This window comes from Rhinoderma darwinii, chromosome 4 (genome assembly GCF_050947455.1).
Source record: "Rhinoderma darwinii isolate aRhiDar2 chromosome 4, aRhiDar2.hap1, whole genome shotgun sequence".
Lineage (NCBI taxonomy): Eukaryota > Metazoa > Chordata > Amphibia > Anura > Rhinodermatidae > Rhinoderma > Rhinoderma darwinii.
Window position 1 is genome coordinate 304,181,441 of NC_134690.1, and position 27,520 is coordinate 304,208,960.

The 27,520-nt window shown below is 45.6% G+C and overlaps 1 long non-coding RNA gene across 1 annotated transcript; it reads right to left on the bottom strand.

Annotated features, from left to right (window-relative positions):
- LOC142761168 (uncharacterized) lies at positions 1-27,520 on the bottom strand. Its single transcript, XR_012883535.1, has 3 exons — positions 27,399-27,520; positions 26,980-27,118; positions 1-521 (listed from the first exon to the last, which is right to left on the bottom strand). It is a non-coding gene; the product is annotated as an uncharacterized LOC142761168 (long non-coding RNA).

Sequence of the window (27,520 nt, forward strand, 5' to 3'; positions counted from 1 at the left end):
TACTTTATTACCAAAACAGAAGACTTAAATAAGTGACCATTACACAGAATAGATGAATACATTATTTAGTGCCTTTGAGTCCCACACACACTTTACCACTTTACCACTGATACAAAGTGAAAGGTCTCATCACATTACAGAGTGTTATGTACATTGCTTGGTGTTATAACATTGTGTAAAAAGTTTGTGCTTGCTAGGCTCACGATCAACACTAAATACGCCCATAGCTGCTACTGGCTGTGCTCCAATGCATATCGCACATGTCACACTCTCTAATCAGCACTTCAAGGCTTTGTTTACTGGGAAAAAATTGCCTATTTTAAAATTTCGGAATTATAATGCCACAAGGATTTTAATATGTTTTGCATGGCAGCATAATATGCAGCTCATTTTGAAACATGCTGCAGACAATACCTGGCTGTACAAGGTCAAGCTCAGAATGCCTTACAAGTCCCATTGATAGGAGTCCAACTGCTGGGACCCGAACTGGAACTAGACTGGAAGTCCTTAGTCCATGTTCCCTGCAGAAAAAGGACATGTAGACATAGTCATTCTTTAATTCGGTATGGCAAATAGTGAGAAAGTTCATTGTGCATGCTGTGGTGGAGAAAATCCCTTTAAATTTGGATATCAATTAATGTAAACCAGAGTAAACAAAACATCGGTATTATGAAACTAGTGATGAGGCCTATGGCATCACAAACTAGATGGACTTACAAGTGGTTTATATCTTCTTTTGGCTTTGCCTCCTTTTCACTTCAAGAAACCGCTAATGAAAACTTTGAAAGCGGCCACAAACAAAATAAGAAATATACATAAAATTATCAATACTGGAACAACACATCACATTCTTTAGATTTATGTACTTTAGTAAGCTGCAAATAAAGAGCATAACATGTAATACACATTGGACTATTGTTTTTTTCTACGTAAAGTAATAAAAGGCTTCAGAGAATTCTAAAAAAGATAACATGCAACTTTATGGCTGGCTTCGTTTTATAAAGCCGTAAGGCTATTTATAAAACTGCAGGCAAATAATGTTCTCATTGTACAGGTAAGGCCTGTTCACATAGCATTTTTGCCCTATGTTTAGTTTGCACGGCAGAAGAGCCCGCAACATACACATTACCGTGTCCATAGGGCTCCCAACCAACGACGATCAAAAGAGTGTCATTTTGGCCGCCGTTGGGCTGGTATATGTCGGCATACCTTTTTTTTTTTTTGAGGTATGGAATAGTCTACTAGTCTAGGCTAGTCCATAAAACTGGTTCCTACAAAATAAATTATACCGCACATTATACTTTTTTTTAACATGTTAGTCTATAGGCGGTGGCGTAACCACCGTTGTAGTCCATATATAGATAGTTACGGTGCCCGCGACATGAGGGGACCCATGCCGCCCGCCAACACGTCCCCCCATATGCCCAGTGGCACCGCAAGCAGCCATTATGGCTGCTACTGCGGTAGCGATGCTACTACGGGGCCTGCGCCGCCGAGCCACTAACATTTATGGACCTGGAGGCAGGGGCCCTCTCATGCCCGGTGGCGTCCCTAGACCCGGAGTTGGCCCTGGTGCTAGCGATAGCCACCCACCTTTGCAGTAATTGTATTTGTAACTGCATGCTATAGATGCAGGTACATGCATTAGCACTGAATGGCCGGGCACGTTACGTGCCCGACCATTCAGCGCCTTACAATGATTCTTACTGCCGGGGCAAAATGTCTTGCCCTGCCAATCAGCGCCTTTCAACGATGCAAGCGGCGCGATGATGTAGATAGCAGATCTGCAATGCCACCAGACAGTGCGGGAACGGGATCAGGTTTTTTTTCCTACTAAAACTGTGAGTGGCATTATCTAAAGTGGGGGCTCTATCTACAGTGGGGTCTATATGTGGAGTACTATATACAGGGGGAGCTATACGTAGGGCACTATCTACAGGGGTGGGCTATATGTGGGACACTATATACAGGGGTGGGCTATATGTGGAGCACTATCTATAGGGGGAGCTATTTGTAGGCACTATCTATAAGAGTGGGCTATATGTGGGACACTATATAGAGGGGTGGGTTACCTGTGGGGCACTAGCTACAGGGAGGTTATTTGTAGGGCACTGTCTACAGGGGTGGGCTATGTGTGGAACACTATATACAGGGGGAGCTATATGTGAGGCACTATCTACAGAGGTGGGCTGTATGTGGAGCACTATCTATAGGGGGAGCTAATTGTAGGTCACTATCAACAGGGGTGGGCTATATATGGAACACTATTCATAGGGAAAGCTATAGGTAGGGAAGCACGGTGGCTCAGTGGTTAGCACTATTGCCTTGCAGCTCTAGAGTCCATATTTTGGCACTAACTACAGAGGGCTATATGTGGGGCACTATCTACAGGGGTGTTATGGCAGGAAGGAGGGGAAGGGAGCAAGTGAGCCCTAATCTACCCACCGCCCTGTCCCTGCCTACTTGCAACGACCCGCCCTAGGCGACGGGGTACAACTGGGCGGCGGTCCCTACGCTGACTAAGTGCAAGGGAATACAAACAGGGAACAAGCAAGGGAAGGGGCAGTAGCCCACGGAACACCGTGAGGAAACCAGAGTGGTGAACGAGCCAGTCAGGATCAGGATGTCACGAAGTATACGGACGCAGAGCAAGGAGCAGGAAGCAAGCCGGGGGCAGAGCGAAGCAGGATAAGCGGAAGCTGTAGCAAGGCTGAAGCAAGGCAGAAGCAGGCTGGAGCAAGGCTGTAGCAAGGCCAGGAAACCAGGAAGAATCACAAGCAATGAGGAAGAGAAAACGGCAGGTATAAATGGACAGGGGGCGGCGCTAACTCCGACTGACCAGGCCGCGATAGGCTCTCCCACTCCTGAGCCTGCCACCCTGATTGGTGGGTGCCGGAGTCAGTCTAAGAGGTCCGGCCTCAGGTGTCGATTGATTAATCCTGGGAGTATCCACAGACGTAGTGCCTGGCAGATCCTTTACAGTACCCCCCCTTTTATGAGGGGCCACCGGACGCTTACTAAGAGGACCTGGTTTAGTGGGGAAGAGAAGGTGGAACCTCCTGACCAATACCCCAGCGTGAACATCTCGAGCAGGTACCCAAGTCCTCTCCTCCGGCCCGTATCCTCTCCAATGGACCAGGTACTGGAGGGAGCCTTGGACCATCCTGCTGTCCACAATCTCAGGGGTGAGAACGGGAACAGGAGGTTTCCTCGAGGGGGACCAGGACGGGGAGCAGCGTTTAAGGAGGGAGGCATGAAAGACGTCGTGTATGCGAAAGGATGGGGGCAGCTCCAGACGGAAGGATACAGGGTTGAGGACTTCAATGACCTTATAAGGCCCAATAAATCGGGGAGCAAACTTCCTGGACGGGACCTTAAGGCGCAAGTTCCTAGACGACAACCACACCAGATCCCCGATGACAAACCGGGGGTTAGCAGAACGTCTTCTATCAGCCTGAATCTTTTGTACGCTCTGGGACGCCTCTAGGTTCTTCTGAACCTGGGCCCAGACTGTGCACAGTTCCCGATGAACGTCCTCTACCTCGGGATTATTGGAACTACCAGGAGAAACGGAGGAGAACCGTGGATTAAACCCGAAATTACAGAAAAACGGGGACATTGAAAGGGGACACTTCCCATTACAGAGGTGTTGAGAATTTTATCTTCGTTTATGGTGCAGAAATGTTTTAAAAGTGAAAAGCTGAAGACATCTGAGTGGAAAACTGCAGAAATGGGTGGTGGCCGGGAGATATCCACCACTGAGGTCTGGACCGGAGGGACAAGAAAAGAGAAAATTAACTAGAATCTGAGACGTCATCGGTGAGTCACTTAATGTAAATGTTTATTCTGCCTGTAATCAGTACTGTAGACACTATATGATCTGCAGCAAGATGATAGTCGGTATAATTTTTTTTTTGTAAAACAGCATCTCCCAGCATATCCCTACCATTGCTGAGACCTGTAGTTTTATGCCATACAAACCTGTACGGCAGGGGTTGCACTAAATTGAGCTGTATTTGTTCCGGTGTTGTATATATGTACTGAGCTTCGTTCTGGGGCTGTATATATGTACTGAGCTTTGTTCTGGTGCTGTATATATACAGTGAAGGAAATAAGTATTTGATATATATAATTTTGACAATGTGATTTTCTTTTTTTTTTAAATATATAATCTATCTCTCACTGGTAAAATTAACCTAGCCTAAAAATTCTAGACTGTTCGTGTCTTTGACAGTGGGCTTATAACCTAATCTGGATTCGCCAGGGTGAAAAATGGAAGATGGCATTTAACACCCGTGACTGACACTATGAATATCTAGTAATGCCCTTCGGCCTGTGTAATGCTCCTGTGGTCTTCCAAGAGTTCGTTAATGACATCTTCCATGACCTCCTCTTATGTTTGTGTTGTGGCTTATCTTGATGACATCTTGATTTTCTCTCCAAATCCAATGACTCATCAGAGACATGTCCGTCAAGTTTTGCTGCGATTAAGGGAGAATTGCCTGTACGCCAAGTTGGAGAAGTGCGTGTTTGAGAGAAATGCTCTACCCTTCCTGGGCTACATCATCTCGGATCAAGGCCTCAAGATGGATCCTGAGAAGGTAAAGGCCGTCCTGGAATGGCCACACCCTCAAGGCTTGAGGTCCATACAGCGTTTCCTGGGATTCGCCAATTTCTACAGACAGTTCCAAACTTTTCCTCTCTGTGACGGATGACTAACAGTGGCACCTGTCACCCATAGACTATTATGGGATCGGTTTAACTCTATACTGTATGTCATGAACTTTCATTAACTTTTAATAACATATACATTAAACGGATGCCATAATAGCCTATAAGTGAGGGATGCCACTGTTAGACATTCGTCACCCATATTATGGAATCCGTTTATCGTATACGATATTTCCTTTCATGAACTTTTCATAACGTATACTTTAATGTGATGCCATAATAGCCTATGAGTGATGGATGCCACTGTTTCCATTTAAACTGTACGTTATGAAAACCTATTGAAAAGCTAATGACGTATACATTTAGCGGATGCCGCTGACATATGCTATACAGGGGCATGCATCACCTATAGACAGGGGTGTAACAAGGAATGACTGGGCCCCATAGCAAACTCTTGAATGTGGCCCCCCAGGTGCCACACACAGCCCCTCTTATCATAGTGCCCCCTGTAGATTGTGCCATACAGCCCCCTGTAGACAGTACTATACAGCACCATTTTGGGGGACATATTATTTATTGATTAACTTTTATTAACTTTTTTTGGGGGGGGAATAGAAAAAACCCTGAAATTTCGCCACGCTTTTTCGCGTCTTAAATCTACGCCGTTTACCGTGAGATATAAATAACACAATAACTTTATTCAGCGGGTTGTTACGAGTGCAACGATACCAAATTTGTATCGTTTTTGTATGTTTTACTACTTTTACACAGTAAAAACGCTTTTTTTTCAAAATTATTTGTTTTTGTGTCTCCATGCTTGAAGAGCCGTAACGTTTTTATTTTTTCGCCGATGCAGTTGTATGAGGGCTTTTTTTTTGCGGGAAGACTTGTAGTTTTTATTGGTACCATTTTGGAGTAGATGCGACTTTTTGATCACTTTTTATCACATTTTTTTAAAGTCAATATTCACAGAAAACAGCAATTTTTCCATAGTTTTTTATTACATTTTTTACGGCGTTTATAGTCTGGGTCGTTACGGATGCGGCCATACCAAATATGTGTAACTTTTTTAATTTATTTTGGTTTTTTAATAGTAAAGGAGTTTGTAAGGGGAAAAGCTGGGTTTTTCATTTTTTTTTCACATTTTTTTTAAAATTAACTTTATTAAACTTTTTTTTTACTTTCTTACTAGTCCCACTAGGGGACTTCACTATGCGATTCTTCGATCGCTATTATAATACACTGCAATACTTCTGTATTGCAGTGTATTACTGCCAGTCCGTTTAAAACGGACAGGCATCTGCTAGGTCATGCCAGAGGCATGATCTAGCAGGCATGCATGACAGGCAGAACTGGGGGCCTTTATTAGGCCCCCGGCTGCCATAGAAGACACTGACACTCGGCGATCGTATCGCCGAGTGTCGGTGGGAGAGAGAGGGAGGTCCCTCCCTCTCTCCAAAACCACTCAGATGCGGTGCTCGCTATTGCGCACCGCATCTGTGGGGTTAAACATGTGAGATCGATACTAATATCGATCTCACATGGCAGAGCAGGGACGCCACCAGCCCTCAGCTGCCTCTGGCAGCTGAGAGCAGGGAGATTTGACGGCTCCCTGCTCTGTTTACTCATCCTGATGCAGTGCCGTAAAAAGGCATATGCATCAGAATAAAGCCCGTTAGTGGGCGCCGTTAAAAGGCGTATTGGCGGTCACTAACGGGTTAAGAGGCTCTGTATGTAGCCAACTACCATGGAGATTCCTGCCTAAATTTGAAAAATGAACATCCTCCGAGTATTTTGGGTGTAAACCTATTCTACTCCTGAAATAGCGTGCCTGACAAAGATAGAGCTTGCCAAGAGTTATGAAAAAATTATATAGATAGATACCCATTTTTTTTATTGGTTATTACCACCTTGCTTGTATAATAAAATGAATAATTTTTGTACAGCTAATTTTTGAATAGTGTTGCTCACTGTTATAGTGATATAACCAGAACAGTCTCGATTAGATATTATATTAGATATTATATACAGTATATATATATATATATATATATATATATATATATATATATATATATATATACACTAGCGTTCAAAAGTTTGGGGTCACCCAGACAATTTTGTGTTTTCCATGAAAACTCATACTTATATTTATCAAATGAGTTGCAAAATGACTAAAAAATATAGTCAAGACATTGACAAGGTTAGAAATAATGATTTTTATTTGAAATAATAATTTTCTCCTTCAAACTTTGCTTTCGTCAAAGAATGCTCCATTTGCAGCAATTACAGCATTGGAGACTTTTGCCATTCTAGCTGTTAATTTGCTAAGGTAATCAGGAGAAATTTCACCCCATGCTTCCAGAAGCCCCTCCCACAAGTAGGACTGGCTTGATGGGCACTTCGTGCGTACCATACGGTCAAGCTGCTCCCACAACAGCTCTATGGGGTTGAGATCTGGTGACTGCGCTGGCCACTCCATTACAGATAGAATACCAGCTGCCTGCTTCTTCCCTAAATAGTTCTTGCATAATTTGGAGGTGTGCTTTGGGCATTGTCCTGTTGTAGGATGAAATTGGCTCCAATCAAGCGCTGTCCACAGGGTATGGCATGGCGTTGCAAAATGGAGTGATAGCCTTCCTTATTCAAAATCCCTTTTACCTTCTACAAATCTCCCACTTTACCAGCACCAAAGCAACCCCAGACCATCACATTACCTCCACAATGCTTGACAGATGGTGTCAGGCACTCTTCCAGCATCTTTTCAGTTGTTCTGCATCTCACAAATGTTCTTCTGTGTGATCCAAACACCTCAAACTTCGATTCGTCTGTCCATAATACTTTTTTCCAATGTTCCTCTGTCCAATGTCTGTGTGCTTTTGCCCATATTAATCTTTTCCTTTTATTAGCCAGTCTCAGATATGGCTTTTTCTTTGCCACTCTGCCCTGAAGGCCAGCATCCCGGAGTCGCCTCTTCACTGTAGACGTTGACACTGGAGTTTTGCGGGTACTATTTAATGAAGCTGCCAGTTGAGGACCTGTGAGGTGTCTATTTCTCAAACTAGAGACTCTAATGTACTTGTCTTGTTGCTCAGTTGTGCAGCGGGGCCTCCCACTTCTCTTTCTACTCTGGTTAGAGCCTGTTTGTGCTGTCCTCTGAAGGGAGTAGTACACACCGTTGTAGGAAATCTTCAGTTTCTTGGCAATTTCTCGCATGGAATAGCCTTCATTTCTAAGAACAAGAATAGACTGTCGAGTTTCAGATGAAAGCTCTCTTTTTCTAGCCATTTTGAGAGTTTAATCGAACCCACAAATGTAATGCTCCAGATTCTCAACTAGCTCAAAGGAAGGTCAGTTTTATAGCTCCTCTAAACAGCAAAACTGTTTACAGCGGTGCTAACATAATTGCACAATGGTTTTCAAGTGTTTTCTAATCATCCATTAGCCTTCTAACACAGTTAGCAAACACAATGTACCATTAGAACACTGGAGTGATGGTTGCTGGTAATGGGCCTCTATACACCTATGTAGATATTGCATTAAAAACCAGACGTTTGCAGCTAGAATAGTCATTTAGCACATTAACAATGTATAGAGTGTATTTCTGATTAATTTAATGTTATCTTCATTGAAAAAAACTGTGCTTTTCTTGCAAAAATAAGGAAATTTCTAAGTGACCCTAAACTTTTGAACGGTAGTGTATATATATATATTATTGTGCATGCTGTTGTAACTTTCATTTACATGCATTTAATGAAGTTTATCAGGACTGTAGGTAGATGGTAAAAAGTCCATTAAATCAAGTGGAATAAAGGCATATCTACCATTAATACAGTTGTAAAGGATCTGCCAGGCACAGCTTCGGGGTTAACGCCCATAGATAATCAGTCTGCACCTGCTTCTATGTCTGTGAGACTGACTCCATCTTCCACCACTCAGGATGGCAGGCTTAGGAGTGGGAGAGCCTATCACAGCCTGGCCAGACCGAGCTAGCTCCCGCCCTCTGCCTATTTATACCTGCCTTTCCTGTTCCTCCTTTGCTTGTGATTCTTCTCGTTTAGTTTCCTGGCCCTGCTGCAGCTTCTTGTACCATTGTCCTTGCTTCTTATTGACCCCGGCTTGCTGACTACTTTCCTGCTCTGCGTTTGTTACCTCGTACACTCCTGGTTTGACTCGGCTTGTTTACTACTCTTCTGCTCTGCGTTTGGCACCTCGTACTCTCCTGGTTTTACTCGGCTTGTTCACTTCTCTTGTTGCTCACGGTGTTGGCGTGGGCAACTGCCCTTTCTCCCCCTAGCTCTGTGTTCCCTTGTCTGTTTGTCTGTCGTGCACTTACTGAGCGTAGGGACCATCGCCCAGTTGTACCCCGTCGCCTAGGGCGGGTCGTTGCAAGAAGGCAGGGACTGAGTGGTGGGTGGATTAGGGCTCACTTGTCTGTCTCCCCACCCCCGTCATTACATAATCACAAGCCCATATACCTAGTCTACCCTGGTCCCTCTCACTACTATGGACCCCCTTGAGACCCTGGCTCAGCAAATGCAGGGTGTCTCCCTACAGGTCCAGGCCCTGGCTCAGAGGGTCAACCAGCCTGATGCTACCATGGTAGTCCCCCTCACCTCACCTCTTGAACCCCACCTCAAGTTGCCCGACCGGTTCTCAGGGGACCGGAAGACTTTTCTCTCTTTTCGGGAGAGTTGTAGGCTCTATTTTCGTTTAAAGCCCCACTCCTCAGGTTCTGAGAGCCAGCGGGTGGGTATAATTATGTCCCGGCTCCAGGAAGGGCCCCAAGAATGGGCCTTCTCCTTGGCTCCTGACGCCCCTGAACTTTCCTCCGTTGATCTTTTCTTTTCTGCTCTCGGACTCATCTATGACGAGACTGACAAGACTGCTTTTGCCGAGAGTCAGCTGGTGACCTTACGTAAGGGTAAGAAACCTGTTGAGGAGTATTGCTCTGACTTTAGGAAGTGGTGCGTAGCTTCTCGGTGGAATGACCCTGCCTTAAGGTGCCAGTTTAGGTTGGGTCTGTCGAACGCCCTGAAAGATCTGCTAGTTAGTTATCCCTCTTCTGACTCCCTAGACCAGGTTATGGCTTTAGCGGTACGACTTGGACGACGTCTCAGGGAACGACGACTTGAACGTCTTGATGTTTTCTCCCCCATGATGCCTCCCGAGGTTCCGTTGCTTCGTTCCTCCCCGGAAGACTCGGAGGTACCTATGCAACTCGGGGCCTCCGTGTCCCCCCAACAACGTAGAGATTTCCGCAGGAAGAATGGTCTCTGCTTCTACTGTGGGGATGACAGGCATCAAGTGAACAACTGTCCTAAGCGTAAGAATACAGCCGGAGAACTTCCGCGCTTAAGTGATCATCGGGGAGGTCACTTGGGCGCACAGGTATTTCCCGTAAATATGAAACGTAATAAAATCTTGCTTCCCTTTCAGGTCTCTTTTGGTGGTAGGTCTGCTACCGGCAGTGCCTTCGTGGATTCAGGGTCTACTGCTAATATCATGTCTGTGGAATTTGCTATGTCTCTAGCTATGCCTTTGATTGATTTGCCTAAACCTGTCCCGGTAGTGGGTATCGACTCCACTCCTCTTGCTAATGGTTAGTTTACACAGCATACCCCTGTTTTTGAACTCCTTGTTGGCTCCATGCATTTGGAGCAGTGCTCTGTACTGTTAATGCAGGGATTATCGTCCGATTTGGTTTTAGGCCTTCCCTGGTTGCAGTTGCATAATCCCACGTTTGACTGGAATTCTGGGGACCTTACCAAGTGGGGTAATGAATGCTTGACGTCATGTTTTTCTGTTAATTCTATTTCGCCCCCTGAGGTGATGAACACGCTACCTGAGTTTGTTCAGGACTTCGCCGATGTTTTCTCTAAGGAGGCCTCCGAAGTGTTACCTCCTCATAGAGAATATGATTGCGCAATCAATTTGGTACCAGGAGCTAAGCTCCCTAAGGGTAGGATATTTAATCTCTCTTGTCCCGAACGTGAAGCCATGAGAGAGTATATCCAGGAATGCCTGGCCAAGGGTTACATTCGCCCCTCTACTTCTCCGGTAGGTGCTGGCTTCTTCTTCGTAGGGAAGAAGGATGGTGGTCTTAGGCCATGCATTGACTACCGAAGCTTGAATAAGGTCACTGTAAGGAACCAGTATCCCCTTCATCTGATTCCTGATCTCTTTAATCAGGTTCAGGGGGACCAATGGTTCTCTAAGTTTGATCTACGGGGGGCGTATAACCTTATCCCCATAAAAGAGGGGGATGAGTGGAAGACTGCGTTTAACACACCCGAAGGTCATTTAGAATACCTCGTCATGCCCTTTGGGTTGTGTAATGCTCCTGCGGTCTTCCAGATTTTCATAAATGAGATTTAAGAGACTACCTGGGGTTATTTCTTGTAGTGTACCTTGATGACATACTTGTGTTTTCCCAGGACTGCTCCTCCCACATTGAGCATGTCAGGAAAGTGCTCCAGGTCCTTTGAGAAAACAAACTGTTTGCAAAGACCGAAAAATGTGTGTTTGGGGTGCAGGAGATACCATTTTTGGTCCAAATCCTCACTCCTCATGAATTCCGCATGGACCCCGCCAAGGTCCAGGCTGTGGCGGAATGGGTCCAACCTGCCTCCCTGAAGGCGTTACAGTGCTTCCTGGGGTTCGCTAATTATTACAGGAGGTTTATTGCTAACTTCTCGGTCATCGCTAAGCCTCTTACAGATCTCACTCGCAAAGGTGCTGATCTCCTCCACTGGCCTCCTGAGGCTGTCCAGGCTTTTGAGGTCCTTAAGAAGTGCTTTATCTCGGCCCCGGTGCTGGTTAAGCCCAACCAAATGGAGCCATTTATCGTGGAGGTTGACGCATCCGAGGTGGGAGTGGGGGCTGTCTTGTCCCAGGGTACCAGGTCCCTCACCCATCTCCGTCCCTGTGCCTACTTCTCCAGGAAGTTTTCACCCACTGAGAGTAACTATGATATTGGCAACCGCGAACTCTTAGCCATTAAATGGGCATTTGAAGAGTGGCGCCACTTCCTGGAGGGGGCTAGGCACCAGGTAACGGTCCTTACCGACCACAAGAATCTGGTTTTCATAGAATCTGCCCGGAGGCTAAACCCGAGACAAGCTCGTTGGGCATTATTTTTTACCAGATTCAACTTTGTGGTTACCTATAGGGCTGGGTCTAAAAATGTTAAGGCTGATGCACTGTCATGTAGCTTCATGGCCAGCCCTCCTTCGGAGGAAGATCCTGCTTGTATTTTGCCTCCAGGTATAATCATTTCCGCTATTGATTCTGATTTAGTCTCTGAAATTACGGCTGATCAAGGTTCAGCTCCCGGGAGCCTTCCTGAGAACAAGCTGTTTGTTCCCCTGCAATTCCGGCTAAGGGTACTTAGGGAAAATCATGACTCTGCACTATCTGGCCATCCAGGCATCCTGGGTACCAAGCACCTCATTGCCAGAAACTATTGGTGGCCTGGGTTGCCTAAAGACGTTAAGGCCTACGTCGCCGCTTGTGAAGTTTGTGCTAGGTCCAAGTCTCCCAGGTCCCGACCAGCGGGCTTACTATGTTCTTTGCCCATTCCCCAGAGACCTTGGACCCATATCTCCATGGATTTTATCACCGATCTGCCTCCATCCCAAGGCAAGTCGGTGGTGTGGGTTGTAGTAGACCGCTTCAGTAAGATGTGCCACTTTGTGCCCCTCAAAAAACTACCCAATGCTAAGACGTTAGCTACCTTGTTTGTCAAACACATCCTGCGTCTCCATGGGGTCCCTGTCAATATTGTTTCTGATAGAGTGGTACAATTTGTTTCATTGTTTTGGAGAGCCTTCTGTAAAAAGTTGGAGACTGATCTGTCCTTCTCCTCTGCCTTCCATCCTGAAACTAATGGCCAAACTGAGAGGACTAATCAGTCTCTAGAACAATATTTAAGGTGTTTTATCTCTGACTGTCAATATGATTGGGTCTCATTCATTCCCCTCGCCGAATTTTCCCTTAATAACAGGGACAGTAACTCGTCAGGGGTCTCCCCCTTTTTCTGTCATTTTGGGTTTAATCCACGGTTCTCTTCCGTTTCACCTGGTAGTTCCAACAATCCCGAGGTAGAGGTCGTTCATCGAGAACTGTGCACAGTCTGGGCTCAGGTTCAGAAGAACCTAGAGTCGTCCCAGAGCATACAAAAAAACTCAGGCAGATAGAAAACTTTCTGCTAACCCCTTGTTTATGGTCGGGGATCTGGTGTGGCTATCGTCTAAAAATGTACGTCTTAAGGCCCCGTCCAAGAAGTTTGCTCCCCGGTTTATAGGGCCGTACAAGGTCATTGAAGTCCTCAATCCTGTCTCCTTCCGACTCGAGTTGCCCCCAATTTTTTCGAGTACACGACGTGTTCCATGCCTCCCTCCTTAAACGCTGCTCTCCGTCCTTGGCTCCGAGGAAACCTCCGGTCCCTGTTCTCACCCCTGAGGGGGCAGAATTCGAGGTGGCCAAGATTGTGGACAGCAGGATGGTCCAAGGCTCCCTCCAGTACCTGGTCCATTGGAGAGGATACGGGCCTGAGGAGAGGACTTGGGTACCCGCTCGGGATGTTCACGCTGGGATATTGGTCAGGAGGTTTCACCTTCGTTTCCCCAGTAAACCAGGTCCACTTAGAAAGGGTCCGGTGGCCCCTCATAAAAGGGGGGGTACTGTAAAGGATCTGCCAGGCACAGCTTCGGGGTTAACGCCCATAGATAATCAGTCTGCACCTGCTTCTATGTCTGTGAGACTGACTCCATCTTCCACCACTCAGGATGGCAGGCTTAGGAGTGGGAGAGCCTATCACAGCCTGGCCAGACGGAGCTAGCTCCCGCCCTCTGTCTATTTATACCTGCCTTTCCTGTTCCTCTTTTGCTTGTGATTCTTCTCGTTTGGTTTCCTGGCCCTGCTGCAGCTTCTTGTACCATTGTCCTTGCTTCTTATTGACCCCGGCTTGCTGACTACTCTCTGCTCTGCGTTTGGTACCTCGTACACTCCTGGTTTGACTCGGCTTGTTTACTACTCTTCTGCTCTGCGTTTGGCACCTCGTACTCTCCTGGTTTTACTCGGCTTGTTCACTTCTCTTGTTGCTCACGGTGTTGCCGTGGGCAACTGCCCTTTCTCCCCCTAGCTCTGTGTTCCCTTGTCTGTTTGTCTGTCGTGCACTTACTGAGCGTAGGGACCGTCGCCCAGTTGTACCCCGTCGCCTAGGGCGGGTCATTGCAAGTAGGCAGGGACTGAGTGGTGGGTAGATTAGGGCTCACTTGTCTGTCTCCCCACCCCAGTCATTACAACAGTACATTGAAATTAAGCTTGATATTCATGCTTATGATTTCCATAATAGTCCTAGCCTTGAGATTTTCACCACATTTATCAGAAAAGAACAAAATAACCTATAAATAACAGCTCGAGAAGAAAAGTCTTCTTCGTCACACAGCCATATTAGGACGGAGGATATTTTCAAACTAGTCATTTAGAAGTAAATGATTATATAGTAAAGTGTCAAAGAAAGAAAATGTAGATTGCATTGTATATGAGTCAGAACACAGTGTGGTGCCCACGCATGTGCCAGGAGAATCAAATCATTCTTTTCAATCTCACCTGCCTTAAGTAATAAATCCTCTGCTGACTGGCTGGAGCTATTTGACCCTTGCTAGGATTTATTTTTAAGAAGATGCTGCTGCTGAGTCTGGTAAAGGGGATATTTGTGCTATTCAAACTGTTATAAAATAGTAAAGCAGTTATATAAAGTCCTTCCCCCTTTTGATGAGCTCCCAGAATTTGTATTCCATTTCTGTCTGATTCATTATTCCACACAATTGACAGGTTATGGGGTAAAATGTAATTTGTATTTCTTTGTTCGTTGCTTTAATCCAAATACATTGTAACAATCACGGCTAAATTACCATATAATAATTACCTTTACATTTTATATCTGCAAGTCCTAAATGTTCCAACTAAAGGCGGTTTGTACTGTGCTAATTATTTTTATTTTTTTTATCAAATGAAACAACAGCGCTTGATATATAAAGAATTCAAGGTTTTACAGGAGCATGATTTTTTTTAAGGCTTTGTACAGATGTCATTTTTTTTCCCTACATATGGTGTATAATTGACTCGCATTTTTTAAAAGAAATATACTGCACCATACACTTTTTTTTTTTTGCGAGATCCACTAAATTTAAAAGCGTAGTTGACATTTCCAAAAAATAAAGGTACACTAAAGCATACCACCCGACTTTATGTCAAAAAGACACTACTTAAACTGGACGCAGTGGTGTAACTACCGCGGTAGCAGCCGTAGCGGCTGCAACGGGGCCCGCGGCTTAAGGGGGCCCGTGCCGCCAGCCGACACGCCCCCCCATATGCTCTGTGGCGCCGCTAGCAGCCGTTATGGCTATTACAGTGGTAGCGCCGCTACTATGGGGTCCGTGCTCCGAGCCTCCAACAAGTATGGGCCGGGCGACACAGGCCCTCTCATGCCTGTAGGCGTCGCTAGAAGCGGAGGGGGCCATGGTGCTAGCGACAGCCAAATACATGCATTAGCGCTGAATGCCGGACCCTTCAGCACCTTACAATGGTGCTGATTAGCTAGTGGCGCGATGGCGTCAGCTTCCATGCTTGAAAGGCGCAGATTGATGGGGCAAGTCATTCTGTCCCGCCAATCAGCGTCAATGGACGCCGCTTGTTCAGCTCCTGCAGACCTGCTCAGAAGAGAGCAGATCTTCATCATCAGCGAACAGTGTGGGAACGGGATCATGTGAGTATGTAACGTTTTTAGGTTTTTTCCCCTCATAAAACTGTTAATGGCATTATCTATAGTGGGGGCTATATCTACAGGGGGATGTCCATATATACAGGGGGGTCTATATGGGGACTTGGGGCACTAGCTACAGGGGTGGTCTGTATGTGGGGATGTGGGGCACAATCTACAGGGGGGGTCTATATGTGGGCCAATATCTACAAGGGGGTCTATATGTAGGGATGTGGGGAACTGTCTACAGGGTGGTCTATATGTGGGGCACTATATACAGGGGGAGCTATATATGAGACACTATACAGGGGTGGGCTATATGTAGAGCACTATCTATAGGGGAGCTATTTTTTAGGGCACTTTCTATAGGGGTCGGCTATATGTGGGACACTATATACAGTGGCTGGTTACCTGTGGAGCACTAGCTATATGTAGGGCAGCACAGTGTCTCGGTGGTTAGCACTATTGCCTTGTAGCTCTGGAGTGCATATGTGGGCACTATCTACAGGGGCTGTATGTGGGAAACTATCTACAGGGGCTTCTATGTAGGTCACTATCTACAGAGGCTCTATGGGGGCACTATCTACAGGGGGCACAGTGTGTGTGTGTGTGTGTGTGTGTGTGTGTGTGTGTGTGTGTGTGTGTGTGTGTGTGTGTGTGTGTGACAGTGTATGGTACTATTATAATCAGGGACACAGTGTATGGCGCTATTATAGCTAGAGGTGCAAGAGGTGTTGAGAATTTTAACTTTGTTTATAGGTGCAGAAATGTTTTAAAAGTTAGAAGCTGAAGACATCTGAGCGGAAAACTGCAGAAATGGGTCATGGCCGGCAGAAATCCATCAAAGATGTTTGGACCGGAGGGAGAAGAAAAGAACTAGAATCTGAGACGTCACCAGTGGGTCACTTAATGTAAATGTTTATTCTGCGTCTAATCAGTAATGTAGTCACTGTGTGATCTGCAGCTAGATGATTATGATATGATTTTTTTTGGTGAAACAGCATCTCCCAGCATATCCTCACCATTGTTCGGGCAATGCTGGGAGCTGTAGTTTTACGCTGTACAGCCTATACGGCAGGGGTTGCACTAAATTGAGCTGTATTTGTTCTGGTGTTGTATATATGTACTGAGCTTGGTTCTGATGCTGTATGTAAGTACTGAGCTTTGTTCTGGTGCTGTATATATGTATGAGATTGGTTTTGGTGCTGTGTATATATGTAATGAGTTTGGTTCCGGTGCTGTATATATGTACTGAGCTTGGTTCTGGGGATGTATTTATGTACTGAGGTTGGTTCTCGTGCTATATGTACTGAGGTTTGTTCTGGTGCTGTATTTATGTACTGAGCTTGGTTCTACTGCTGTATATATGTATGGGCTTTGTTCTAGTGCTGTATTTATGTACTGAGCTTGGTTCTAGTGCTGTATATATGTATGGGCTTGGTTCTAGTTCTGTATTTATGCACTGAGCTTGGTTCTAGTGCTGTATATATGTACTGAGCCTTGTTTTGGTGCTGTATATATGTCAGAGCTTGGTTCTAGTGCTGTATTTATGTACTGAGATTGGTTCTGGTGCTGTCTATATGTACTCAGCTTGGTTATAGTGCTGTATTTATGTACTGATCTTGGTTGTGGTACTGTATTTATGTACTGAGCTTGGTTGTGGTACTGTATATATGTCAGAGCTTGGTTCTGGATCTGTAATTATATAGGATATATTTATAATAACAAAATTGCATGGCAGATGCAATTATTCTCAATTCAATGTATATATTAAATGGGAATCTGTCAGGTAGTTTTAACCCCTTGAACTGCCACCCTGCAGTAATACATGACCTAACAATATTTCCAAACATTCCCTTGTATGTTTTTTTCAGATGCAGCAAAATTCTTAAAATCCACTTTTAAAACGGCGCAAACTATATGCTAATTACTCATTAGAGGGTCATGGGGCGGTGCTGCTATCCTGAAGAGTCACATAGTCCTGACTCCAAACCCAGCTTTCCATGTATGAGTGACATCTCCCTGGCTGATACAACTTTCTCGGATGCGCCATTGCCTTGTGGCACTATACACAAGGGGGGCTGTGTGGCACTATACACAAAGGGGGGCTGTGTGGCACTATACACAAGGGGGAACTGTGTTGCACTATGCACAAGGGGGAGCTATATGGCACTATTTACAAGGGGGAGGGCTGTGGCTCTATCTACAGGGGGCTGAGTGTGGCGCAATCTACAGGGTTCTGTGTGTGGAACTTTCTACTAAGGGGGGGGTTGTGCTGCACTTTCTACTAAGGGGAGGCTATGTGGCACTATATACAAGGCAGGGGGGCTGTGTGGCACTATATACAGTGGGAGCTGTATAGCGCTGTATACAGTGGGGGCTTTATGGTGATATCTACAGGGGGCTGTATGGCACTATCTACAAGGGGGAGGTGGGGGTGCTATCAGAATATGGCGACACAAAATATGCAGAGCGTTACAAAAATGGATAAGATTGGGCGCCATTTATTATTATAACAAATAGTTTTTTCTTTGTCAAAGTAGTAAAATATAAAAAAATATATATAAATTTGGTATCACCTTAATCGTATTGAGCCGCAGAAGTTAATTGTCGTTTATACCGCTCGGTGAAAGTCGTAAAAAACGAAACCCAAAAATCAATAGAGGAATCACAGTTTTTTCCAAATATTATTTTTTTCAGTTTCCCAGTACATTATATGGCACTTTAAATGGTGTCAATAGAAACTACAACTCCTCCCGCAAGAAATAAGCACTCACACCACTCTATTGATGAAAAAAGTTATGGCTCTTGGAAAGCGGGAGGTAAAAAACTAAAATGAAAAAGCAAAAAATGGATCAGTCCTGAAAGGGTTAATTAATTTCTAAGGAAAAACCATTTATGACCACATGTGGAGTATTGCCGTGCTCGGGAGAAATTGCTTTACAATGTTAGGGTGCTTTTTCTCCTTTATCCTTTAAATGTTTTACTAAAACATTTTAGTGGAAAAAAAGTTGATATTCATTTTCTCGGCCTAATTCTAGTAAAATCTGCAAAAGACCTGTAGTATCTAAATGCTCACTATACCCCTAGATAGATTTCTTAATGGATGTAGTTTCCCAAATGGGGTCACTTTGGGTGTTTCCACTGTTTTGGTCCCTCAGGGGCTTTGCAAATGCGACATGGCACCGAAAACCATTCCAGCTAAATTTAAGCTCCAAAAGCCAAATAGCGCTCGTTCCCGTCTATGCGCTGTCGTGGGTCCAAACAGAAGGTTATTACCACATATGGGGCATTGCCGTAATCGGGAGAAATTTCTTTACAAATGTTGGGGTTCTTTTTTTCTCATTTATTCCTTGTAAAAATTTCTACGTTTTTTCTGAAAAAGTAGATTTTCATTTTCACTGCCTAATTCCACTAAATTCTGCAAAAAACCTGTGGGGACAAAATGCTAACTATACCCCTAGAAATATTCCTTGCGGGATGTAGTTTCCAAAATAAGGTCACTTTTGGGGGGTTTCCACTGTTTTGGTCCCTCCAGGGCGTTGCAAATGCGACATGGCACCGAAAACCATTCCAGCAAAATCTGCACTCCATAATCTAAATGGCGCTCCTTTCCTTCTGAGCCCTGCCGTGGGTCTAAACAGCAGTTTATTACCACATATTGGGTATTGCCGTAATCAGGAGAATATGCTTTACAAATGTTGGGGTGCATTTTCTCCTTTATTCCTTGTAAAAACTAAAAATGTCTACGTTTCTCCAGAAAAAAAAGTAGGTTTTCATTTTTACAGAATAATTCCAATAAATTTAGCAAAAAATCTGTGGTCAAAATTCTAACTAAACCCCTAAATAAATCCCTTGAGGAGTGTAGTTTCCCCAATGGGGTGTCACTTTTGGGGTGTTTTCACTTTTTTGGCACCACAAGACCTCTTCAAACCTGACATGGAGCCTAAAATATATTCTAAAAAAAAAGGAGGCCCGAAAATCCACTTGGTGGTCCTTTGCTTCTGAAGTCTGTGTTTCAGTCTATTAGGACACCAGGGCCACATATGGGATATTTATAAAAACTGCAGAATCTGGGTAATAAATATTGAGTTGCACTTCTCGGGTAAAACCTTCTGTGGTACAATTTCACTTCTACTTTGCTTAAATTCATGTGGAACGCCTAAAGGGTTAAGAAACTTTCTGAATGCCGTTTTGAATTAGTATTTTTTAAAATGGGGTCATTTATGGGGGTTTTCTAATATATAATGCCCTCAAAGCCCCTTTAGAACTGAACTGGTCTTTGAAAATGTGAAATTGCTGCTAAAGTTCTAAGCCTTGTAACGTCCTACAAAAATGAAAGGACGTTCAAAAAGCGACATAAATATAAAGTAGACATATGGCAAATGTTAACTAGTAACTGTTTTGTGTGGTATTCCTATCTGTCATTGTCACGGTATGTGGGTATGTGGACCCACTAGGCCGCACCGCCATAGCTGGGAGGCAGCTGGCCAAACAACAGGAACCCCAGAAATACAAAGTCCCACACAAGGGTACCTGGATAGTCCAGAAAATGGCCGCAGCTCTGGCACGGATGGAGGTGGGTGCAAAAGGTAACGCCAGATGTGGCGGATGACAGCAGGTGCCGCAGGTTGCGCCAGACGTGGTGAATCCCTCTGGACGTGGCAGATGACAGCAGGTGCCGTAGGTTGCACCAGACGTGACGAATCCCTCTGGACGAGGCAGATGACACAGGACGTGGCAAGGCAACAGCAGGTGTAGTAGACACGACTCCAACTATTAGGCACAGGAACAGGAACACAGCACGGGATACAGGAACAGGTAACAGGGCACGGGTAACAACTGGAACGGGAAACACTAAGGGACCGTTTGCAAGACAGACTTGGGAATACTAACAATGCTCAGGCAAGGATCAGAATGGCTGGGGCCTTATTATAGAACAGGAAATCATGTGGTTAATAATGATGATTGTTTTACCGGTACGCGTGCTGGCCCGTTAAGAGCGGGCATGAGCGCGCGCCCCCTACAGGACACAGCAGACCAGAGCAGAAGTGAGCACTGGCATCTCCTAGGAAGAAGATGGGGACCAGCGCTCACAGATCCATGGCTGCGGACGTCGGGAGGTGAGTAAACCCGACGGCCCGTGGCCATGGACGCTACAGTATCCCCCCTCTTACGCCCCCTCTTCTTGGGACCAGAGCGAGAGAGGAATTTCTTAATGAGAGCAGGAGCACTGAGGTTCTCTTCCAGCTCCCAGGACCTCTCCTCAGGACCAAACCCTCTCCAGTCCACCAAATAGAAAGTCCTTCCTCCTACCCTCTTGCAGTCCAGGATCTCCCTCACCTCGAACACATCACACATCAGAAGAACCGCTGGGAGCAACTGTGGAACTAGAAGTCTTTCTGTAGCGGCTCAGGACCACAGGTTTCAGGGGGGACACATGAAAGAAGTTGGGGATTCTGAGGGTAGGAGGCAGCCGCATCTTATAGGAGACTGGGTTTATTTGTTGCAGAATCTCGAAAGGACCAAGGAACCAGGGAGCAAATTTGTATAAAGGCAAACTAATGTTCCGAGAGGATAGCCAGACTTTGGTACCCGGAAGATACTGAGGCGGCTCTCTTCTCTTAGTATCTACTTTTCACTTCATGCGATCAACTGCCAGCAAAATAGAGAACCGGGTCTGTTGCCAGATTTGCAGAAAGTCTCCAAATGTAGAGTCAGCAGCGGGTACCTGAGATGTAGTCGACACTGGAAGAGGGACTCTAGGATGTTGACTGTACACAACGTGAAATGGAGTGGAAATGGTGGACTCACTTGGGTGGTTGTTGTACGAGAACTTGGCCCATGGAAGAGGCTGTACGCAGTTATCGTGCTGTGAAGAGATGAAGTCGCGCAGATAATTCTCCATGATCTGGTTGATCCTCTCGACTTGCCCATTGGACTGGGGGTGATAAGCTGAGGAAAAGTCCAATCTCACATCCAAGAGTTTACAGAGGGCTCTCCAGAACTTTGAGGTAAACTGAACCCCCCGGTCGGACACAATGTGAAGAGGCAAGCCATGAAAGCGAAAGATGTGTTGAATGAAGAGACTCGCCAGTCGAGGAGCAGAAGATAGGCCGGTCAGCGGGATAAAATGTGCCATCTTAGAGAACAGGTCCACCACCACCCAGACAGTGTTGCATCCTGCTGAGGGGGGAAGGTCTGTGACAAAGTCCATCGCAATGTGCTGCCAGGGGGCATTGGGTACAGGCAGATGTTGAAGCAGGAGTGAGTAACTTTGTTAGAAGCACACACCGTGCAAGAAGAGACAAAGTCCAGAACATCTTTAGGTAGCGTGGGCCACCAGACGTGACAAGCAATCAGGTCTCGGGTTTTACGGACACCAGCGTGCCCAGCCAGTTTAGAACTGTGTCCCCAGCGGAGAATTCTTCTCCTGTCTGCCAACCGAACAAAAGTCCTCCCCGGAGGGATGTCTCTAACCTGCAGAGGATTAGCAGTGACGATGCAGGACGGGTCTATGATAGTCTGAACGGACTTCACCGTGTCTTCCGTCTCAAACGATCTGGACAGGGCATCGGCCCTCACATTCTTGTCAGCGGGACGGTAGTGGAGCACAAATTGGAAACGGGTGAAGAACAGTGATGACCTGGCTTGACGGGGATTTAGTCGCTGAGCGGACTGAAGGTAGGTAAGGTTTTTGTGGTCGGTGTAGATCAGGATGGGGTGAGCTGCGACCTCCAGAAGATGTCTCCACTCCTCCAGAGCCAATTTGATGGCCAATAGCTCCCGATCTCCAATAGAGTAATTGCGCTCAGCATAAGAAAAAAGTCTTGAGTAGTAGCCACATACTACTGCCTTACCTTTGGAGCTCCTCTGGAACAGCAGAGCACCTGCACCAACAGAGGAAGCGTCCACCTCCAATGAGAACTGCCGAGATACGTCAGGATGATGGAGGATCGAAGCTGAAGTGAAGGCTTTATTGAGGCTAATAAATGCGGACTCTGCCTCTGGAGTCCACACCTTGGCGTTCACACCCTTCTTGGGGCCTTCTTATAGACCAGGAAATAAGGTGATTGATAATGATGATTGTTTTACAGGTACGCGCGTTGGCCCTTTAAGAGTGGGCACGAGCGTACGCGCGCACCCTACGGGACAGAGCAGACCGGAGCAGAAGTGAGCGCTGGCGTCTCCTAGGAAGGAGATGGGGACCAGTGCTCACGGATCCATTGCTGCGGGCGTCGGGAGGTGAGTAAACCCGACGGCCCGTGGCCATGGACGCTACAGTCATACAAGCATATACATTTAAATTTAGAAAAATTTAGAAAAATTTTCACAAATAATTACTGAATTTATCTACCAAATTTTTTCACTATCATAAAGTATCTCAGAGTCGCTTGGATAGGTAATAGCATTCCAAAGTTATTACCACATAAATTAAGACATCAGATTTGAAAAAAAATCGGCTGTGTCCCGAAGGCCAAAACAGGCTGTGTCCTGACGGGGTTAAAATCTCAAGGCGGTCTGATTATCCATATGAACAATTGATTTATATTGACTATAAATGTATCAAGTCCCACTGCAGAGTCTAAGCCAGGGGTCTCAAGCACGCGGCCCGCGGCCGCATGCGGTCCCTGGGGCTGTCATCTGTGACCTGCGGGACACAGAGACGCTAGTACAGACTCTCCTGCGGGACTCTGGAATTCCATGACATCGCTGTCCACATATGGACAGCGATGTCTGGGTGTTCACCAGTGCAGAGTCCCAGGTAGAGCGCTAGTATCAGCTCTGCTCCGGGACTCTGTGGAATTCCCTGACATCGCTATCCATATATGGACAGTTTTGTCAGGGTCTTCCCCAGAGCGGAGTCCTGGGCAGAGCGCTAGTATAGGCTCTGTTCCGGGACACTGTGGAATCTTCTGACATCGCTGTCCACATATGCGCAGCGATGTCTCGGGCTCCCCCAGAGCTGGAATCCCGGGCAGAGCGCTAGTATAGGCTCTGCTCTGGGACTCTGGGGAAGCCTCTGACATCGACAGTGATGTCAGGGGTTTCGCCAGAGCAGGAGTCCCAGTGATGTCAGGAGCACAGCTGGAATTCCAGGAAGAGCCTACTAGCGCTCTGCCCGGGACTCCAGCTCTGGGGTTGCCCCTGATATCCATGTCCATATATGGATAGTGATGTCAGGAACAGAGCAGGAATCCCAGGCAGATTGCTAGAAGCGGCTCTGCTCCGGGACTCCAGCTCTGGCAAGCCCCTGACATCACTGCCAATATATGGACGCTGATGTTAATGGCTTCCCCAGAGTTCCGGCGCAGAGCCTATACTAGTGCTTTGCTCCGGGACACCGGCTCTGGGTTTGCCCCTGATATCACATTCCGGTCCAGGAGGATCCACTGACGTCACTGTGTATGGACAGTGATGTCAGGGGCTCCAACAGTAGAGGAATCCCCAGCCAAAGCGTAGGCAACGCACTGGCTGGGGATTCCACTCCTAGAGGGAGCCCCAATGGAGCTATCTACTTGGGGTGTGTGTGGCATTATCTGCAGAGGGCACTGTGGCAGCATCTGCGGAGGGCACTATGGTAGCATCTACAGAGGGCACTGTGGCAGCATCTACGGAGTGCTCTGTGGCAGCATCTATGGAGGGCACTGTGGCAGCATCTACGGAGGGCACTGTGGCAGCATCTACAGAGGGCACTGTGGCAGCATCTACAGAGGGCATTGTGGCAACATCTACAGAGGGCACTGTGGCAGTATGTACAGAGGACACTGTGGCATTATCTAGGGGTGTGTTGCATTATCTACAGAGGGCACTGTGGCATTATCTACACTGGGCACTGTGTCATTATCTACAGAGGGCACTGTGGCATTATCTGCAGAGGGCACTGTGGCATTATCTGCAGAGGGCACTGTGGCATTATCTGCACTGGGCACTGTGGCAGCATCTACAGAGGGCACTGTGGCAGCATCTACAGAGGGCACTGTGGCACATCTAAAAAGGGGCTGCCCAATCTTGACATGTGTGTCTGCCAAACTCTGCTAACTGAGCCACCGGACTGCATTTAGCGACATTTAAACTGGAAAACTGGATTGTTGAAATAAGCACGTGGAGAAATATCTAAAATTTTAAACCTAGCGTTATTATTATAGTAATATAGTGTTATAGTAGATCAAATAAGTAATTGATTAACAATATTTGTATTGTATCAAATTTGAAAGTAATGTGGCCCGTCAATTTCCCATATTTTCTATATGTGGGCCACTTACCTGGTCGAGTTTGAGATCCCTGGTCTAAGCAGTGCAATTGGAATTCTACCACATAAGAAAAGTGAACGAACTAAGCGGCTGTAGTCCGCTTTTGATAGGATAACACTTCTCAGATACTGCATTATATTAAAATTATTATGTGAATAGCCCCCCAACATGTTTTGCTACAGCCGTGGCGTCCTCAGGGGTATCGGTATTGTGGTTTTCAACACATTTTAGGCGCAGAAACATTAGTAAATGTGCCCCAATTTAAAAAAAAAAAACGTTTTGTGTAGCCATATTCTAAGACCCATAATTTCTTTTGTTTTCCGTCGATAAAGTGGTGTGCGTTCCTGTTTTTTGTGGGGCAAACTGTAATTTTTATTTGTACCATTTTTAAGGTACAGACTTTTTGATCCTTTTTATTCGTTTTTTTTGGGGAAGCGAGTTTACTAAATAAATAGCAATTCTGGCATTGTGAATTTTTTTTTCTTACAGAATTTACCCTGCAGGTTAATTACTGTCATATTTTCCCAGTTTGGATTTTATGGATGCAGTGATACCAATTATGTTTAGTTTTTTATTATTTACATTATTTTGTGAAAAGTTTTTTTTGCTTATTTGTTTTTTTTATTTTTAAAAATGTTATTAAACAATTAACATTTTTTTTTTTAGTTTCTGATGGATTGCTTATGAAATACCCTGCGATACTTATGTAATGCAGTGTATTGCTTTTTTCTGTGCTTTTCTATTAAGCCCTGCCTCTATTAAGACCGCAGCATTTGAGGGATCAAACGGTAGGAATCGGAGATACCTCCGATCCAGGCCGTTGCAGGTGTCAGTTGTATAAAAGTGCCTGAGCCTTTGCTATATTGACAGAGCGCACATCCCCCATACATGTATGGCAGATATCGCTAAGGTGTTAGGCAAATTGATTATCACACATAAACATTGAAGTGAGGCTGCTGCAGCATACGCTTCTTCCATTTTCAGCATTTACTGTTATTACTTAGACCAATTTTTGGTGAATGAGGAGGTTCCTGAACTATAGGCTTCAGGAAGATGAGAAAAAATGAACTTTCTTCTAATATGATAGATTACCAAACTTTCATATATTAACCCCTTCCCGCAAAATTACGTACAGTTACGTGATGGGAACTGGTGTTTTAATGCATTTCCACGTAACTGTACGTGAAGGAGATGGAGCTAGCCTGCACCATCACCGCCGTGTGCCAGCTGTATGTTACAGCTGGCACCCTGATGTAACGGCAAGGACTGGAGCTAGCCTCCGATCCGGCCGATTAATTAACCCCTCACACAGGAATTTCAGGGCCCCATACAGCTAAATTGTCTGGGCCCCCCTACCGTGGCACCGCCTGTTAACGGTACTCTGTCCAGCACTATATCATGCTACCCCTTCATTTCTACTTGCTCTCTGAGAATCGTCGACACAGATGTAGCGCAATTCAGAGTATTGCAGCCTTCTCACATTCATTTCATTGTGAGAAGGCTGCAATACTGTGAATCGCCGCTACATCCGTGTCAACGATTCACAGTGAGCAAGTAGAAATGAAGAGGAAGCAGCGCTCGGATCGACCCATAAACTATTGATGGCCTATCCTGAGGATAGGCCATCAATTTTTAGGGACTGGAAAACCCCTTTAAAAGGAACGTTTTAGCACACTCATGCTGCCCTAACAATGGACACAAGCCAGTGCTAAAGCTATGACTTCTCTAAAATGATGCAGCCCTATTAGAGTAACACATAGTTTAGTTTAATCAGTGCACCTGTCACTATATCATACTGCCAGCAGTTAGGGCAACATTAACAGGCCGACAGGTTCACATAAACAAAATAGAAGATACACGATTTGTTTTGGTACAATCTTAAAACCCAATCTATGATCAAAAATAGATGCATAAGAGCAGAGGAGAAAAATGTTGCTAAAACAGTGGCATAACAATTGTGGTCACAGGGGGGTGGGTCGACCTGGAATGGGCGAGCCCCACTTAAAACCGGATCCTCGTATTTAACTAAGAGGTGTATGCTGCGTCTTATATAATTTTCTAATGCTGCCCGGCCGGATGTGGTAGTGGGCCTTGTGTACCAGGCCATGAAGGCAAGAGGAGCGAATAGTGGGGAGTACATTTTTTTAAATTATTATTTCGGTTCTGGGGTCCATGCTTAAGGTGGACGAGGCTATTCAAAGGTGTGGCATGGGGCCCAGCACAATGTAATTACACCCCTGTGTGTAAATATTATTCTAGCTCTATATGTAACCCGTTTACACTTACCTTTGCAGTCTTCTGTTCTCTTCAGCAGGGGGGCATCAAGCTCACAAGTGCATACCACACACTGAAGCTGAGCCGCTCCCTCTGCCCTATCCAGACACAGCAGTTGGCGTTGCTGGGATTGCTCTTCATCGCTTTGGACCTTTAGCAATAATAAAAATTATTAAGTGAAAAAAAAAATATATATATATAAACATTGTAAAGAGCTTCGTCATTAGTTCTACAGAGTTTTAAATGTTAGGGTTAACGCTTATGACGTTGAGCATGACATCAAGATGTGCTAGATTGCAGCATGAGACTGCTGAGCAACTTAAATACACCCGAGCTAGACGCACACTGGAGCTGCTGCTTACTGGTTAAAAAGCAACCATTCAGTCCAAAAAAACAACAAATTAAATACTGTAAAATTATTGTTAACTTACCTCACTTGCTTCTGGCTCTGCTTCCTCATTCCGGTCTCCGTTTTCCAGAATCGAAGATGGCTGCTACTGTCTCAGACTTGCATATAGAAAGCATTGCCTGCCAGTCTGAGACATGCCTCCAC